We start from the raw sequence: 19034 nt of genomic DNA on the forward strand, positions 1-19034 counted from the left end.
TGTTGGTGTTAGACGTGCGTCCGGTATCCGCCGTTAGTTCACAGGGAACTACACAATTTCTTGAGGTAGTGTGCCCCCGTTACCAAATACCATCTAGGTTCCACTTCTCTAGGCAGGCGATACCGAAAATGTACACAGACCTCAGAAAAAGACTCACCAGTGTCCTAAAAAATGCAGCTGTACCCAATGTCCACTTAACCACGGACATGTGGACAAGTGGAGCAGGGCAGGGTCAGGACTATATGACTGTGACAGCCCACTGGGTAGATGTATGGACTCCCGCCGCAAGAACAGCAGCGGCGGCACCAGTAGCAGCATCTCGCAAACGCCAACTCTTTCCTAGGCAGGCTACGCTTTGTATCACCGCTTTCCAGAATACGCACACAGCTGAAAACCTCTTACGGCAACTGAGGAAGATCATCGCGGAATGGCTTACCCCAATTGGACTCTCCTGTGGATTTGTGGCATCGGACAACGCCAGCAATATTGTGTGTGCATTAAATATGGGCAAATTCCAGCACGTCCCATGTTTTGCACATACCTTGAATTTGGTGGTGCAGAATTTTTTAAAAAACGACAGGGGCGTGCAAGAGATGCTGTCGGTGGCCAGAAGAATTGCGGGACACTTTCGGCGTACAGGCACCACGTACAGAAGACTGGAGCACCACCAAAAACTACTGAACCTGCCCTGCCATCATCTGAAGCAAGAAGTGGTAACGAGGTGGAATTCAACCCTCTATATGCTTCAGAGGTTGGAGGAGCAGCAAAAGGCCATTCAAGCCTATACAATTGAGCACGATATAGGAGGTGGAATGCACCTGTCTCAAGCGCAGTGGAGAATGATTTCAACGTTGTGCAAGGTTCTGATGCCCTTTGAACTTGCCACACGTGAAGTCAGTTCAGACACTGCCAGCCTGAGTCAGGTCATTCCCCTCATCAGGCTTTTGCAGAAGAAGCTGGAGACATTGAAGGAGGAGCTAACACGGAGCGATTCCGCTAGGCATGTGGGACTTGTGGATGGAGCCCTTAATTCGCTTAACAAGGATTCACGGGTGGTCAATCTGTTGAAATCAGAGCACTACATTTTGGCCACCGTGCTCGATCCTAGATTTAAAGCCTACCTTGGATCTCTCTTTCCGGCAGACACAAGTCTGCTGGGGTTGAAAGACCTGCTGGTGAGAAAATTGTCAAGTCAAGCGGAACGCGACCTGTCAACATCTCCTCCTTCACATTCTCCTACAACTGGGGGTACGAGGAAAAGGCTCAGAATTCCGAGCCCACCCGCTGGCGGTGATGCAGGGCAGTCTGGAGCGACTGCTGATGCTGACATCTGGTCCGGACTGAAGGACCTGACAACGATTACGGACATGTCATCTACTGTCACTGCATATGATTCTCTCACCATTGAAAGAATGGTGGAGGATTATATGAGTGACCGCATCCAAGTAGGCACGTCACACAGTCCGTACTTATACTGGCAGGAAAAAGAGGCAATTTGGAGGCCCTTGCACAAACTGGCTTTATTCTACCTAAGTTGCCCTCCCACAAGTGTGTACTCCGAAAGAGTGTTTAGTGCCGCCGCTCACCTTGTCAGCAATCGGCGTACGAGGTTACATCCAGAAAATGTGGAGAAGATGATGTTCATTAAAATGAATTATAATCAATTCCTCCGTGGAGACATTGACCAGCAGCAATTGCCTCCACAAAGTACACAGGGAGCTGAGATGGTGGATTCCAGTGGGGACGAATTGATAATCTGTGAGGAGGGGGATGTACACGGTGATATATCGGAGGATGATGATGAGGTGGACATCTTGCCTCTGTAGAGCCAGTTTGTGCAAGGAGAGATTAATTGCTTCTTTTTTGGTGGGGGTCCAAACCAACCCGTCATTTCAGTCACAGTCGTGTGGCAGACCCTGTCACTGAAATGATGGGTTGGTTAAAGTGTGCATGTCCTGTTTATACAACATAAGGGTGGGTGGGAGGGCCCAAGGACAATTCCATCTTGCACCTCTTTTTTCTTTAATTTTTCTTTGCGTCATGTGCTGTTTGGGGAGGGTTTTTTGGAAGGGACATCCTGCGTGACACTGCAGTGCCACTCCTAGATGGGCCCGGTGTTTGTGTCGGCCACTAGGGTCGCTTATCTTACTCACACAGCTACCTCATTGCGCCTCTTTTTTTCTTTGCGTCATGTGCTGTTTGGGGAGGGTTTTTTGGAAGGGACATCCTGCGTGACACTGCAGTGACACTCCTAGATGGGCCCGGTGTTTGTGTCGGCCACTAGGGTCGCTTATCTTACTCACACAGCTACCTCATTGCGCCTCTTTTTTTCTTTGCGTCATGTGCTGTTTGGGGAGGGTTTTTTGGAAGGGACATCCTGCGTGACACTGCAGTGACACTCCTAGATGGGCCCGGTGTTTGCGTCGGCCACTAGGGTCGCTTATCTTACTCACACAGCTACCTCATTGCGCCTCTTTTTTTCTTTGCGTCATGTGCTGTTTGGGGAGGGTTTTTTGGAAGGGACATCCTGCGTGACACTGCAGTGACACTCCTAGATGGGCCCGGTGTTTGTGTCGGCCACTAGGGTCGCTTAGCTTAGTCATCCAGCGACCTAGGTGCAAATTTTAGGACTAAAAATAATATTGTGAGGTGTGAGGTATTCAGAATAGACTGAAAATGAGTGTAAATTATGTTTTTTGAGGTTAATAATACTTTGGGATCAAAATGACCCCCAGATTCTATGATTTAAGCTGTTTTTTAGTGTTTTTTGAAAAAAACACCCGAATCCAAAACACACCCGAATCCGACAAAAAAAATTCGGTGAGGTTTTGCCAAAACGCGGTCGAACCCAAAACACGGCCGCGGAACCGAACCCAAAACCAAAACACAAAACCCGAAAAATTTCCGGCGCTCATCTCTAGTAGATATATAATATATATTATATATATATATATGTGTAGATATATACACACACACACAGACACACTAATTTTACGGACCCAGCATATACTGGGTCACCTCAGTCCGCACCCCCGTGATTGGCTCCGCCCAGTTCTGGAAACCCCCCCATGCAAATCCTGCGTTTGCCACTGATCGCACCAGTATACAGTATGCTGCTGCAATACAGAGGTACAGGTCTTTGGAGGGGTCAGTTGCTGCAAGACCTCTCAGGAGATTGAACTTTTGGTATATTCTATCTGCAATAAGCATAAATATAGGATGTAACTTAGCGTTACGATAGCACAGCCAGCTATATTTCCCACACAGTGCAGGATGACATTCTGCTGAGTGACGGGGCAAAATAAAAACTTGGCGATTGTATCGCTGGATGCTTGCAGCTCTGGGAAATAGCCTGTTCTGCTATTGTGTGAACTGTAATGCTATATATATCTGTAGACACTCTGTACATGTGGCAGGGAACATAAAGCTGTAGAGAGATTTTAATTTTCTGAGAGCAGATTTTTTTTTTTATTGCCTTTGTCAGTTTATGCCTCCTGATATGTATGAATAAATGTGTATATAGAAGACTGTACTTTCATTATGTGACTTTATACTCAGCTCTAGGCTTATTTATTTATTTATTTATTAACAGTTTCTTATATAGCGCCACATGGGATCAGAATGAAATACCTACAATCAAAATCCCGACATTAATTGACCAACGATCAAAATCCCGATAATGACAAAATAGCGACTAGGTCAAAATAATGACATTTAGAATAACGAAAAGGTCAAAATACCGACATGTGAAATGTCGACAGGTCAAAAAGTCGACAACAGTTTTTCATTGTTTTTTTGTGTGTATGTCAACATAGGTCGACATGGACACCATATAAGTGTACTGTGGCCCCTTGCATGACTCGCTGCACTCTCCATGCTTTGGGCACGGTGCCTTGCTGCGCTTGGCACACTATTATATTCCCCCTCCAGGTCCACTGGGATGGTAAAGTACGAACAAGTTGGTTTCAATGAAAAACTCATGTCGACTTTTTGACCTGTCGGCATTTTACATGTCGGTATTATGACCTGGTCGGTATTTTAAATGTCGGTATTTTGACCATGTCAGAATTTTGACCATTGGTCAATGGTTGTTGGTATTTTGACCATCGGGATTTTGATTGTAGGTAAATTGGCTGCATCCCCATCACATATTCTGTTGAGCTTTACATTTGGAAACAACAGTAACAGAACAAAATTGGGTAATAACAGATAGACATAGAGGTAAGACAGTCATAGAGGTAGGTAGGACCTGCTCACAGGTTTACAATCTATAGGGAAATAGGCCTTGATACACAAGGATAGGTGTTACAGTAGTACCTATTGCATAATGGTTCAACCAGATAGCAAAGGATCTTAATGGGCCAATGTTGGCCAAGGGTCAGGAGGATGGGTAAGTGAAGAAATAGAGGTTATGTGTGGACTGTACAGAGGGGATGTTATTAGATAAGGAAGCTTATGAAGGTTATGTGGGTGGTTCTGGAATCTGATAAGCTTGTCTGAAGAGGTGAGTATTCAGGGAACGCTTGATGGTTTGGAGACTAGAGGAGAGTGCGTGGGAGGGCATTCCACAGAGTGGGTGCAGCCTGAAAAGAGTCCTGCAATTGTGAGTGGGAGCAAGTAATGCGTGTGGATGATAGACAGAGAGCTTGTGCAAAGCAGAGAGGTGGAGATGAGTGAAGAGATGTATGTTGGTGCAGTTTGGTTAATGGCCTTGTATGTAAGTAACAGCCTTTCGTATTGAATATGGTAGAATACTGGTAACCAGTGGAGGAACTGCAGTCATCATATTGACAGTCAAAAGCCTACACCGTAATGTGGAATGTCATTATGTCACATGGTTAAAATGTTGACATAGCCAAAATGTCAACAATAAAAAGTTAGTGTTTGGCTTAAAATTGGATGGCAACAATATGCACCTGCCAACATTTTGTCAGTGTCGACATTTTGAAAGTCAACATTGTGATTCTGAACATGTTGATATTTTGTCTGTTGTCATGTTGCACCTGTTTTCATTATGGTGAAATTATTAATGACTATATATTATTAATGATTATATAATGACTGTCGAACATTCTGAAACCGTGCTGGCAGAACATGTTTGCAGTATGACTACTTGTGGAGGGACACAGATTGTTCAGGCCTGGTATACAATATGTCAAAGATTTTCAAACAAGGTACTCAAGGCACCCTACAGTCCAGGTTTTAAGAGTAACCAAGCTTGGGCACAAGTGACTTAATTAGTACCTCAATCAATTTGATTTAACCATCTGTGCTCAGCCATGGATATCCTTAAAACCTGGACAGTTAGGGTGCCTTGAGGACTGTGTTTTAAAACACCTGCTATGTGGTATTTATCCATAAGTGTATACATTTATGTTTGTATCTTATTTCGTATGTCCTCTCCTCCTCTCTGAGCCACTCTGACCAATGTCTTTCCCAGAGCACCATTTGTGAAACCAGTCACCTTCTATGCCCTGCCTATACTACAACTACTTCAGTTTCTCTACGTCTATATCTGTTAGGCGCCGAGGGTCCGCCCGTCAGTGCGGCCCGGCGCCTAGCAACTAGGGACGCCGCATGCGGACAGCCGCCGGCTCCCTAGCAACGCTAGACGCCGGGCGCACGGAGCCGCTCAGACCCTAGCAACGGGGACGCCACTGTCGGACCGCGTTCCCCGTTGCTGGGTCTAGATTAATCACCTCATTGGTATCCTGGCCGTGCAGCATGCAGCTGCACGGCATGATTGTTAATTACCCTGTCTGGCTCCTGATTGGAGAGCTCCCAGTTAAAAGCACTCTCTGGACTTCTCACAGACGCCGGTAATAGCTTCCTGTTTGCTGTGTCTGTTGCAGAGAGTTTTCCAGTCCTGTCTATCCGGTCGTTCCTGTCCTCAGTGGTCCAATACTCGGAAGTTGTCATCTTTTCCTGGAGTCCTGACCGAGCACCTTTAACATCCTGTGGTGTTCGTGAGTCGCGGCGTAGCCGTGTGTTGCGGCTTGACCGCTTACTATTTATTATTTGGTTATATTGTGTTTCGGAGCTTTTGCGGAGGATTCCGCTCCCACAAATCCACTCTGGTATCCAGCGGTGCTGGATAGGAGTAACGGATTAGTGGATTTTTGGTTGTCCTTTTCCCTGGCGGTTTGTCCGCACATACTTCTGGTTTAAGTTAGTTAGCTTGTAGCCCCTGGCCTGGTTGCTTAGTCAGAGGGCCCCTTGTTATCACCCTGTCTCGGATTTCCCTTTGTCTCCCATTAAGACCTGAGGGGGCATCGGAGTTGGGCAGACATAATCCGCCTTTCAAACGCGGCTGCCATGGGCTCAAGCAACCATAGTCTCGCAGGGGATTTCTGATAACACGGGCGAGACAACGGAGTTAGGGCGCCAGGGGTTACTAGGCTTTCCTGCTCCCGTAACCAGCATTCCATTCCAGTACTCTGACCTCCGTCATAAGATCACCTCTGGTCAGACGTACTGGTATCATAACATTATTACCGGCCCAACTAAAATTTAAAATTAAACAGGGTTTGATTTTTTCCCTTATTTCAGTTTGGAAGATTTGTCGGCCTCATGAATCCCACTGGTGTAGGGCCAAATCCTGGCCAGCTTCTAGTTAGTCAGATTCAAGAACTTACTCAGATGGTTCAGGATCTATCCCTTCGGGTGAGGTCACAGGAAGATCTGTTACGGACTTCCCCGAGGGTCGTTCCTGAACCAAAAATGCATTTGCCTGACCGTTTTTCTGGGGATAGAAAGCAGTTTTTTAATTTTAAAGAGTCTTGTAAACTTTATTTTCGTTTAAGACCAGTCTCCTCAGGTACGGAATCTCAGCGGGTCGGAATTATTATTTCTTTACTTCAGGGGGATCCCCAGACCTGGGCTTTTGGTTTAAGAACTGACGATCCGGCATTGTTGTCTGTAGACGCCTTTCTGGGGTCTATAGGGCTATTGTATGATGACCCTGATAGAGAGGCATCCGCCGAGAGTCATTTGCGTGCTCTCAGACAGGGTAAGAATCCCGCAGAGATTTATTGTACGGAGTTTCGCCGTTGGTCGAACGACTGTGGATGGAATGACCCAGCCCTGCGCAGTCAGTTTCGCCTCGGCTTATCTGAGTCTATAAAAGACAGTCTCCTTCAGTATCCCGCTCCTGAGACTCTTGATAAACTCATGGAGCTTTCTATTAAGATTGATCGTCGTCTCAGAGAGCGGAGGGCTGAAAAAGGAGCATCTGTCGGGTCTACTCCTGGTGTTTTTTCCATTCCTGTGGACATAGAGGAGCCCATGCAGATAGGTCTCTCCAAGCTGTCTCCTGAAGAAAGAACCAGAAGGCAAAATTCTGGTCTTTGTTTGTACTGTGGGAGTAAGGGACATTTTGCCCGTAATTGTCCGAACAAGTCGGGAAACGCCTCGACCAAGTGAATTGTGAGGGGGTTCACTTTGGTCTACAGCTTATCTCCTCAAATAATTCACTGTTAGTCCCAGCTAAAGTTTCCTTTGGCAGCCTCTGTTCCTCGGTGTCGGCTTTTGTTGACAGTTGAGCTGCAGGGAACTTTATGGACTTAACGTGGGCCAAGGCCTTAGGTATTCCTCAGTTAGCCTTGGGTAGGTGTATCACCATGCATGGTTTAGATGGGAGTCCCTTGTCCAATGGGGTTATTTCTCTCTGTACACCTCCTGTACTAGTTTCGGTAGGAGCTCTTCATTCCGAAAAGATTGAATTTTTCCTTACCCATTGCCCAGCAGTTCCAGTGGTTCTGGGTCACCCTTGGCTGGCCTTTCATAATCCCATCATTGATTGGCAGTCGGGGGAGATCTCACAGTGGGGTACCATCTGTAATAAGGAATGTATTACGCTTCCCATCAGAATAGCTGCTGTCATTCCCGCACCCATTCCTGTGGAATACCAGGATTTTGTTGATGTATTTTACAAGGGCAATGCGGACATTCTGCCTCCCCATCGGCCTTATGATTGTGCTATTGAGATAATTCCTGGTGCCACTTTGCCTAAGGGAAGGTTATATGCATTGTCCGGACCAGAAACTGTGGCCATGAATGAATATGTTAAAGAAAGCCTAGGGAAAGGATTTATCAGGCCGTCTAAATCCCCTTTAAGTGCAGGCTTCTTCTTTGTGGAGAAGAAGGATGGATCACTCAGACCTTGCATTGACTTTAGAGCCTTGAATAAAATCTCAGTAAAAAATACTTACCCTTTGCCGCTGATTTCTGTCCTCTTTGATCAGCTACGTTCGGCTGTGATTTTTTCTAAGATTGACCTGAGAGGAGCATATAACCTCATCCGAATCAAGTCAGGGGATGAGTGGAAAACGGCATTCAGTACTCAGTCGGGTCACTATGAGTATCTGGTTATGCCATTCGGCCTGTCTAACGCTCCGGCAGTTTTCCAGGATCTCATTAACGATGTGCTCCGTGATTTTCTTGGAAGATTCGTAGTAGTCTATTTAGACGATATCTTGATATATTCTGACTCTATTGAACAACACGTTACCCAGGTGCGTCAGGTTCTAAAAAAATTACGTGAAAATCACCTATATGCCAAGTGTGAATTTCATGTCACGGAGGTATTCTTTTTAGGGTACATTATTTCCCCTCGGGGATTCTGTATGGAACCGAAGAAGCTCCAAGCCATCCTTAGTTGGGCGCAACCCACCAACTTAAAAGCAATTCAGCGCTTTTTAGGGTTTGCAAATTATTATAGAAGATTTATTCACTCTTTCTCCGACCTAGTTGCTCCCATTGTGGCACTGACTAAGAAGGGAGCGGATCCAACCAACTGGTCACGTGAAGCTGAGTTATCTTTTCAGGCCTTGAAACAAGCCTTTGTCTCAGCCCCGGTCCTCAGACATCCCAACCCAGAATTGCCTTTCATTGTTGAGGTTGATGCCTCGGAGGTTGGAGTAGGGGCTATCCTATCTCAGAAGGATCCGGATTCTCTAGAATTACATCCTTGTGCCTTTATGTCCAGGAAATTCTCATCTGCTGAATCCAACTACGATGTTGGTAACCGGGAATTACTGGCTATTAAATGGGCTTTCGAGGAGTGGAGGCATTGGCTTGAGGGAGCAACACATACCATTTCAGTTTTGACTGATCACAAAAATCTTCAGTACATTGAATCAGCTAAACGGCTGAATGCCCGGCAAGCTCGTTGGGCTTTATTTTTTACTCGTTTCAAGTTTATTATCACCTTCAGGCCAGGTTCCAAGAATGCCAAGGCGGATGCCCTGTCACGCAGCTTTCTTCCAGTTCATGATAACAGTCCTGTTACTCCCATACTTCCGTCTTCAGTCATTCGGGCAGGCCTCACACAAGATTTATTTACCCAGTTAAAGCAGCTTCAACATCAAGCTCCTGGAAATACTCCTGCTGGTCGTCTTTATGTCCCTGAGTTTTTGAGAGCAACTGTTTTGACGGAGTTTCATGATAGCAAAGTTGCCGGGCATCCGGGGATCGCTAAGACTTTGGAATTAGTCTCCCGCTCAGTATGGTGGCCTGGTCTTTCCAAAGACATTAAGGAGTTTGTTTTTTCGTGTCAGGTCTGTGCACAGCATAAAGTTCCCCGTTCCTTGCCTATCGGTCAACTTATGCCCTTGAATGTTCCTCTCAGGCCATGGTCTCATATTTCCATGGATTTTGTGGTGGACCTCCCTCTGTCAGCCGGATGCCGAGTCATATGGGTGGTAGTTGACCGTTTTAGCAAGATGGCCCATTTCATTGCTCTTCCCCGATTGCCATCTGCCCAGGGATTGGCAGTTTTGTTCCTCCGCCATGTTTTCAGACTCCATGGGTTACCCACTGATATTGTTTCTGATCGGGGTCCACAATTCATTGCACAATTTTGGAAGTCTTTTTGTGCCTCTTTAAAGATGAAATTGTCTTTAACGTCTGGCTACCATCCCCAATCCAACGGGCAGATTGAGCGAGTTAATCAATCATTAAAACAATATTTGCGTTTGTACTCGGCCAAACTCCAAAATGACTGGTCCGAGTTTCTTCCGTTGGCGGAGTTTGCTTACAATAATGCCTGTCATTCCTCCACCAATGTGTCTCCATTTTTTACAGTTTTTGGTTTTCACCCCAGAGCTAATTCCTTTTTTCAACATTCCTCTGTCTCCTCACTGACCTTGACCGCTCATCTCAGACTCATTTGGAGAAAAGTGCACCTTGCTCTCAGAAAAGCGGCATTTCGGGAGAAAATTTTTTCTGACAGGCTCCGGCGGCCGTGCACTTTTAAAGTTGGAGATAGGGTGTGGTTGTCGACTCGCAACATTAGACTTCGACAAACCTCAGCCAGATTGGGCCCTAAATTTATTGGACCATTTCATATTATAAAAAAAATCAATCCAGTTGCTTTCCGGTTACGTTTACCAAGAACTCTCCGGATCGGAAATACTTTCCATTGCTCCCTGTTGAAACCATACGTTTCTTCCAGTAGATTTCCTCGGAAGATCTCTCAGGGGAAATCATCAATAGATGTATAGGGTCAGCAGGAGTTCTTGGTGGAGAAGGTTCTCGATTCCAAGTTGTCCCGGGGTCGGCTTTATTTTTTGGTACATTGGAGAGGTTATGGTCCAGAAGAAAGGGCTTGGGTCCTGGATGAGGATCTCCATGCCCCGAGGCTCAAAAAGGCATTTTTTCGAGAATTTCCTCAGAAACCTGGCCTTAGGGGTTCCTTGACCCCTCCTCAAGGGGGGGTACTGTTAGGCGCCGAGGGTCCGCCCGTCAGTGCGGCCCGGCGCCTAGCAACTAGGGACGCCGCATGCGGACAGCCGCCGGCTCCCTAACAACGCTAGACGCCGGGCGCACGGAGCCGCTCAGACCCTAGCAACGGGGACGCCACTGTCGGACCGCGTTCCCCGTTGCTGGGTCTAGATTAATCACCTCATTGGTATCCTGGCCGTGCAGCATGCAGCTGCACGGCATGATTGTTAATTACCCTGTCTGGCTCCTGATTGGAGAGCTCCCAGTTAAAAGCACTCTCTGGACTTCTCACAGACGCCGGTAATAGCTTCCTGTTTGCTGTGTCTGTTGCAGAGAGTTTTCCAGTCCTGTCTATCCGGTCGTTCCTGTCCTCAGTGGTCCAATACTCGGAAGTTGTCATCTTTTCCTGGAGTCCTGACCGAGCACCTTTAACATCCTGTGGTGTTCGTGAGTCGCGGCGTAGCCGTGTGTTGCGGCTTGACCGCTTACTATTTATTATTTGGTTATATTGTGTTTCGGAGCTTTTGCGGAGGATTCCGCTCCCACAAATCCACTCTGGTATCCAGCGGTGCTGGATAGGAGTAACGGATTCGTGGATTTTTGGTTGTCCTTTTCCCTGGCGGTTTGTCCGCACATACTTCTGGTTTAAGTTAGTTAGCTTGTAGCCCCTGGCCTGGTTGCTTAGTCAGAGGGCCCCTTGTTATCACCCTGTCTCGGATTTCCCTTTGTCTCCCATTAAGACCTGAGGGGGCATCGGAGTTGGGCAGACATAATCCGCCCTTCAAACGCGGCTGCCATGGGCTCAAGCAACCATAGTCTCGCAGGGGATTTCTGATAACACGGGCGAGACAACGGAGTTAGGGCGCCAGGGGTTACTAGGCTTTCCTGCTCCCGTAACCAGCATTCCATTCCAGTACTCTGACCTCCGTCATAAGATCACCTCTGGTCAGACGTACTGGTATCATAACAATATCATACTCCTCTACATTATCACTAATACGTCTTGGGCTCCCATAAGGTTCTGTTCTTGACTTTTCTTACTGTACACCTGTTTTTGTTGATGAACTGATTCTCTGCTATCTCGACATTGTTGTCCCTAAAGTCACCCAACACTCAACACCTCCAAAACAGACCTTATCATCTTTCTTCATGTCCACATCGCCACCTCCAGAAAATTCACCCTCACCAGTTTTCTTTAGCCGGATACATACTAGCGCAATGTCTGCATGATTTGCCGTGTTGGCATGACAAATCGTCTACATCGGGCAGTGTGTACCTGAGATTGCGTGCTCCCGCGGGTTGCTAGTGATGTCTTCTGGTCGTCCCTGTTGCAGGGCCAATGGAAGACATTGCTAGCGACCTAGTGTTATGCAAATCAAGGATGGAATTATATGTCGTTCCATCCTTCTGATGCGTACAGCCAATCCCAGCTTCTCCGGGCCGAAGGGAATTTGGCCCAACCATCGGGACGTTTGGCAGTGCCACTGCCTTGACATCTGCTTTATTTCTCAAATTTTAGTGCCTCTTGGAATCCTGTTAAAGTCATCTTTAAATTTTCACAACACATCATTTACTGACCCAACTAAAATGCTCATACTTACTCCCATTATCTCCTGCTTTGAATACTATAGCATCCCCATATCTGGCATTTGCTTCATCTGTCTGTTGCTGCCATATCCTGCAAATCCTTAAACTACCTTCCCATACCCTCCAGAATCCAATTCCGTTAACTTACACTTGAAATCTTTGAAAAGCCACCTCTTTACAAAAATCGACTCTACTTCTCTTGTCTTCCATCTGCCCCATTTGGACTAGATTCTGTGGTATGACAAGCAGGACTCTCCCTTATTTTCACACATGAACTTAATTTGTCTTGTTTTTATCTCAAAATTCTATGTATAGTCTATTTCCCTGGTATGCGGTCAATAGAGCTACAGTGTCTAGTTACACACTCACTAGGTTGACACCATATGGTCGACATGCATTAGGTTGACCTATGAAAGGCGGACAGTGCTTATGGTCGACAGGTAAAAAATATCAACAGGTGGTTGACATGCCAATGGTTGACACACATTCGGTCGACATGAATTTTGTTCCCACTTTTTTCCCTGGTATGCGGTCAATAGAGCTACAGTGTCTAGTTACACACTCACTAGGTTGACACCATATGGTCGACATGCATTAGGTTGACCTATGAAAGGCGGACAGTGCTTATGGTCGACAGGTAAAAAATATCAACAGGTGGTTGACATGCCAATGGTTGACACACATTCGGTCGACATGAATTTTGTTCCCACTTTTTTCCCATTTTTCATACTTTACCATCCATGTGGACTATGATTAGAAATGGTAAGCTGTGCCAATCGCAGCAAGGCACACTGCCAGAAACATGGCGAGCAAAGGGGTGCACTAATTGGGGGTCTACGTCCTGAGGTGGAGAAAATTACTCTAAAAAATGCAAAAGTGTTGTTTCAACCTTTTCCTGTGTTGACCATTTTCCATGTCAACCTTTTCACGTGTCGACCCTTTGTACCTGTTGACCTTTCCCTGTGTTGACTTTTCATAGGTTGATCTAATGACCATGTCGACCCTTTGTACATGTCGATCTTTCCACTGTCGAACATATGGTGTTGTCCTAATGATTGTAGACCTTCTTAGTGTAGATCTATTGACCCGTAACCTATTTCCCTCATCCTCTGGCACCTTACAAACAATGATTGTAATAATAACTCTTCATCTATCAGACACAGGCCATAGTTTACAAATTGTCACTAAGTGTGTTTTGTCATGATCTATAAATTAATCATACTTACTTACTTTTGTTCTCTGATGAGAGAAGCCCAGAGGAGATATGCAGCTAACTGAAAGTGGGGGTGGGGCCCAGTGCTACGAGTCACTAGGCCCCACCCACTTGTGGTGATCAAGAATGGGTGGGACAATATGACATCATTTCATAGAAACGCGTCCTATTGGCCCCACCCCCTCCCCATTTTCTCGGTGGTTCGTGGCATTATCCTCCCTGTAGTGCCCACTTCGCTAGGAAGTGGGCGGGATGCTGCAGGACCCCCTACTCTTCCAAGGTCTGGTGGACTGCCCGCAAATTCTTGCTTCTCCCGCACCTTCTGGGAGAATAGGGAAGTATGAAATGAATACAGGTAATAATTATAATTGTTTTCTAGCAGTGTACACCTATTGCTTATGCACAATGAAGGCAACCATTTTGTGAACTGAGCAAATATTTATATACAAATAAAACTGTTTAATTCACTAGCTGCCAGAATGATCAATGAGCACTCATTAGAGGAAGAAAAACTAAAAAGTCAAATATTATTATATTTCTTTTTTGTGACTTTCTTATCTCTTGTTTTTTTTTGTTTTTTTATAAAGTGTTCTGTTGCTACTGTTATTCATGAAATCTTTTCATAGTCTTTTTTATTAACAAGTGGCCTTAACATTTTTTCATCATCAATAATTGCTGCTTTTAAAAAATCTGTTATCGCTGGCATTTATCAATAAAATTCTACTGAGGAAGATGAGCGATACAGGCTCAGAGCTGTAAGGATTAATCCAGAGGATCTGTGAATTCATAACCTTGCAAGCTGGTTCAGGCATTCACAGAGAAACTGATTTGTGCTTTAAGTTCCACTTAGTAATAAATAAATTACTAATCTTGTTAAAAATAATTCTAAAAGTAAACAAAAAATAAAAACCATTGGCAAATGGAAAAAATGCTTTTACATTCCATTTTCTTGTGTTATCAGCCTCAGGTAGTGATTATAGTAGAGGGATTGTAGCAGTATATCTACCACTGAAAAATACTTGTTAAATAATATTTCATGGTTTGAATGTGGAAGCTATTGCAACTAATTTTACTGATGGAAATTGCTGGTGGTTCCCTCTTGATGTATAGAGCAAAGTCATCTGGCCTTTTGATAAATATACTAATTTGTCTGGAACTCAAAAGAGGTGGATCAACAAAGTAAAATGCTAAATATAATTATATCATTTTGTTTAAAGAGCCAAAACTGTATATATATATATACTTATTATTATTATTATTTATATACTCTGTTAAAAATATATTGGAATATAAAGGTAGTTTTGCTTTTAAATGCACATATGCTTATTTTGTATTGAAATGGTGTTTATTGCATTATGTCTTTTCATTGCTTGTAGAAGGGATCTCGCTAACAATAGGTTTGCCCCAGCCTCTCACAGGGGGGTTATTCATATTGTACTTTAAAGATTTTGAATGACATCAGAACATATCATATTTCTGGAGCTGCTTACGTTATGCTGTTCGGTACAAAACTGCTGTGCAATTAAAACTGCACTGACGTCTTCGTTTTTGTTTAAGCTTCTGTGAGCCAAGTGTGGGATTATGTAATGGTGACAATTGATTGTGTGTCACATACCCCATCACTCATCAGATGAATTTGCTGTGGAACCTAAATGAACTTAGAAACGTGCATCTTGCCCCAAGGGACAGAGAAGAAAGACAGGGCAATACTGAGTATGTTTTGTTAAAGAAAAAAGATCAGCCATCAGATGTTACACTCGTGCTGCAGGGGGCTCAGCAATACGCGCAGACCTATTTAAATAAAAGACTTGCACTTATATGTATTGTGTATATTTTACCATATTCATTACTTTTTTTCATTTAATGGCCAGAAACAGGGTTATGTGACCTGAAATAAAATGTGTTCTTGCCCTCACAATGACCCAGAGGTAGGAGAACAGATATGGGTCGTAAAATCTGCCAGGTTTTACGTGATAGACTTATTGGCTAAATCATAAAATGGTTTAGAATGGTTACCAAATGAAATACATGAGATTGTATTGTAAAGATACAAAAGGTACATTAGGGTAAATGCCATGTCTATAAATGACTGGACAGACACTTGCCATAACATTTAGGGGTTGCCCCAAGGCTGTAGTATTTCTCAGATAGGCATGCTAGGTATAGTTCACTAGAACATTTTAAAAATCTGTCTATATTTGTACTTCTGTGTGAAGTATTGTGATGTACGCACTCGTTACATGGTCAGTATATCTGATAATTGAGTGGAATGTGGTGTTGGCAACATATGTTTTTGTTATTCAAGTCGATAGCTTAAAGCATTGGTGTGCAATCTGATATATTTTTCAGGACTGCACATAACCCTTAATTTCAAGAAAAAAACAGCGCAGGCATGTCAGGCCTGTTGCTGGGCTGGGGTGGGTTGTGGCACTGCAACTAAAAACATAGTGGGTAGCCGCCTGCCTCTACATCTAGGCTGTGTAGGCAGGGAGCTACTCGCCAGGTGCGAAAGCATGGCCGCTATGCAATGCTTTCGTACCTCTGCGTGGGGGGGGGGGGGGGGGGGGGGCAGGGCATGGCATGGCATGCGGGGCGGACTAGCCCTGTTCTGGGCGTCCCTCACATGTCAGAGATTGTGATTGTAGCTGTGCTAATTAGGCTCTTATATCCATGTTCAGGTGGTCAGCAGAGCATGTCATTGCATCAGACGTATATTGTAATGGAGTGCTCCGAGACAGCTTCTCTTGTTATACTGTATAAACCTAAATAGGGTCATTCCATCTCGTGTGGCTCTTGGTTTCAGTTATTGAGGAGTTCTTGGGTGGACTCATATACTCCTAGTTGGTATATGTAGGGAATAGCTTAATCAGAATAGGCCTGTCCAAGTGTGTATCATCCTTTCTAAGTTATTGTGACATAAAATACAGTTATTACAAGTTAGCATTTGCCCTGGCTTCGCTTGTGTTGATGTCTGTTACTCAGCGGAACTAATTTTACAAAGACAGTAGTGGCATCTAATATTGTGATGTATAATTTATATTGTAGCCATTGATCACAAAATGTCTTTGTAAACAATATTTGTAGTTTTTCCTTCAGGGATTAATACAAAAAGATGATTGGGGCACTAACACATGAGCAAGCCATGTAAAGCTGCCCATGGGAGAAGCTGCTGATTCTGAGTTCTACGGTATGCGCATTTATCCCTGCGACTTGTTGATCGTCATAGCGAAGCAGACGCTTACAGCAAAACTGCAGGTGCATGAATTGAAATAGAAAATTGTTGAGGACAAGGGGTACAATCTCACTTGCGCCAGATCCCGTAAGAATCTCTGCCTTAATTAGGTTCCTCTGCAGAGCAGTCAAAGTCCAGTCTAAATTCACTTTAGTCCAACAAATATTACCTTGTAGATCCCAAATCCGTTTCTATTTAACGTACAGTAAAACTGAAAGGTTACAAGTAACATGACCAGCGACTCTATGATACAGTGGGGCAAAAAAGTATTTGGACAGCCACCAATTGTGCAAGTTGACCCACTTAAAAAGATGAGAGAGGTCTGTAATTTCCATCATAGGTACCCTTCAACTGTGAGAGACAGAATCTGGGAAAAAAACAAAAAACAGGAAATCACATTGTATGATTTTTAAACAATTTATTTGTATATTCTTGTGGAAAAGAAATATTTGGACACCTACAAAGAAGCAAGATTTCACAGACCTCTTACTTCTTCTTTAAGAAGCTTTTCTATTGTCTATCTATCGTCCACTCGTTACCTGTATTAATGGCACCTGTTTGAACTGGTTATCTGTATAAAAGACACCTGTCCACACCCTCAAACAGTCAGACTGCTACCTCTCCACCATGGCCAAGACCAGAGAGCTGTCTAAGGACACCAGGGACAAAATTGTAGAGCTGCATAAGGCTGGGATGAGCTACACGACAATAGGCAATCAGTTTGGTGAGAAGAGATTAACTGTTGGTGCAATTATTAAAAAATGGAAGAAATACAAGATCACTGACAATCCCCCTCGACCTGGGGCTCCATGCAAGATCTCACTTCGTGGGGTATCAATGATCTTGAGAACGGTGAGGAATCAGCCCAGAACTACACAGGGGGACCTGGTCAATGATCTCAAGAGAGCTGGGACCACAGTCACAAAGGTTACCATTAGTAACACACTAAGTCATCATGGATTGAAATCCTGCAGTGCCCGAAAGGTCCCCCTGCTTAAGCCAGCACATGTCCAGGCCCATCTAAAGTTTGCCAGTGACCATCTGGATGATCCAGAGGAGGATTGGGAGAATGTAATGTGGTCAGATGAGAGCAAAATCGAACTTTTTGGTATAAACTCCACTCGCCGTGTTTGGAGGGAGAAGAATGCTGAATAGCATCCCAAGAACACCATACCCACTGTGAAGCATGGGGGTGGAAACATCATGCTTTGGGGCTGCTTTTCTGCAAAGGGGACAGGACAACTGATCCGTATTAAGGAGAGGATGAATGGGGACATGTATCATGAGATTTTTGGCAAAAACCTGCTTCCCACAGTAAGAGCATTGAAGATGGAACGTGGCTGGGTCTTCCAGCATGACAATGACCCCAAACACACCACCCGGGCAACTAAGGAGTGGCTCCATAAGAAGCATCTCAAGGTCCTGGAGTGGCCTAGCCAGTCTCCAGACCTCAACCCAATAGAAAATCTGTGGAGGAGTTGAAAGTCTGTGTTGCCTGGTGACAGCCCCAAAACATGACAGATCTAGAGAAGATCTGCATGGAAGAGTGGGCCAAAATACCTGCTACAGTGTGTGCAAACCTGGTCAAGAACTACAGGAAATGTTTGACCTCTGTAATTGCCAACCGAGGTTATATTACAAAGTATTGAGCTAAACTTTTTGATTGTCCAAATATTTATTTTCCGCAAGAATACACAAATTAATTGTTTAAAAATCATACAATGTGATTTCCTGTTTTTTTCTTTCAGATTCTGTCTCTCACAGTTGAAGTGTACATATGATGGAAATTACAGACCTCTCTCATCTTGGGTCAACTTGACAATCGGTGGCTGTCCAAATACTTTTTTGCCCCACTGTATATAGTATTTGTCTTGGTGTGCCATCTACTGGATTGACATGTTTACTGCAACTTCATGATTCAACATAAACTGCCTGATTAGTGATTAATATATAGTTGGATTTTCCTGCGAAATACATCTTGAAATATATATCTATGTATTTATATATGCATACATATGTAACTGTATGCATTTGGGGTGTGCAATACTGTATATGTATATATGTTTTTTCTATATTGCTCCTCTACCTGATGTCACATACATACCTCAGTTTATTTCTAGGTCACTAATACTCCGTTCACACTGCACAAATAACTGGTATCGACCCGGTATTTTGCCGGGTCGACACGGGTCGCTGTGCGGTGTGAACAGGACACTGACGAATTCTGGGTCGCCTGACCAAGTAATTCAACCTGGGAATAAAGAAGGGTTATTCCCGGGT

Source organism: Pseudophryne corroboree, chromosome 2 (assembly GCF_028390025.1).
Source record: "Pseudophryne corroboree isolate aPseCor3 chromosome 2, aPseCor3.hap2, whole genome shotgun sequence".
NCBI classification, from domain to species: Eukaryota; Metazoa; Chordata; class Amphibia; order Anura; family Myobatrachidae; genus Pseudophryne; species Pseudophryne corroboree.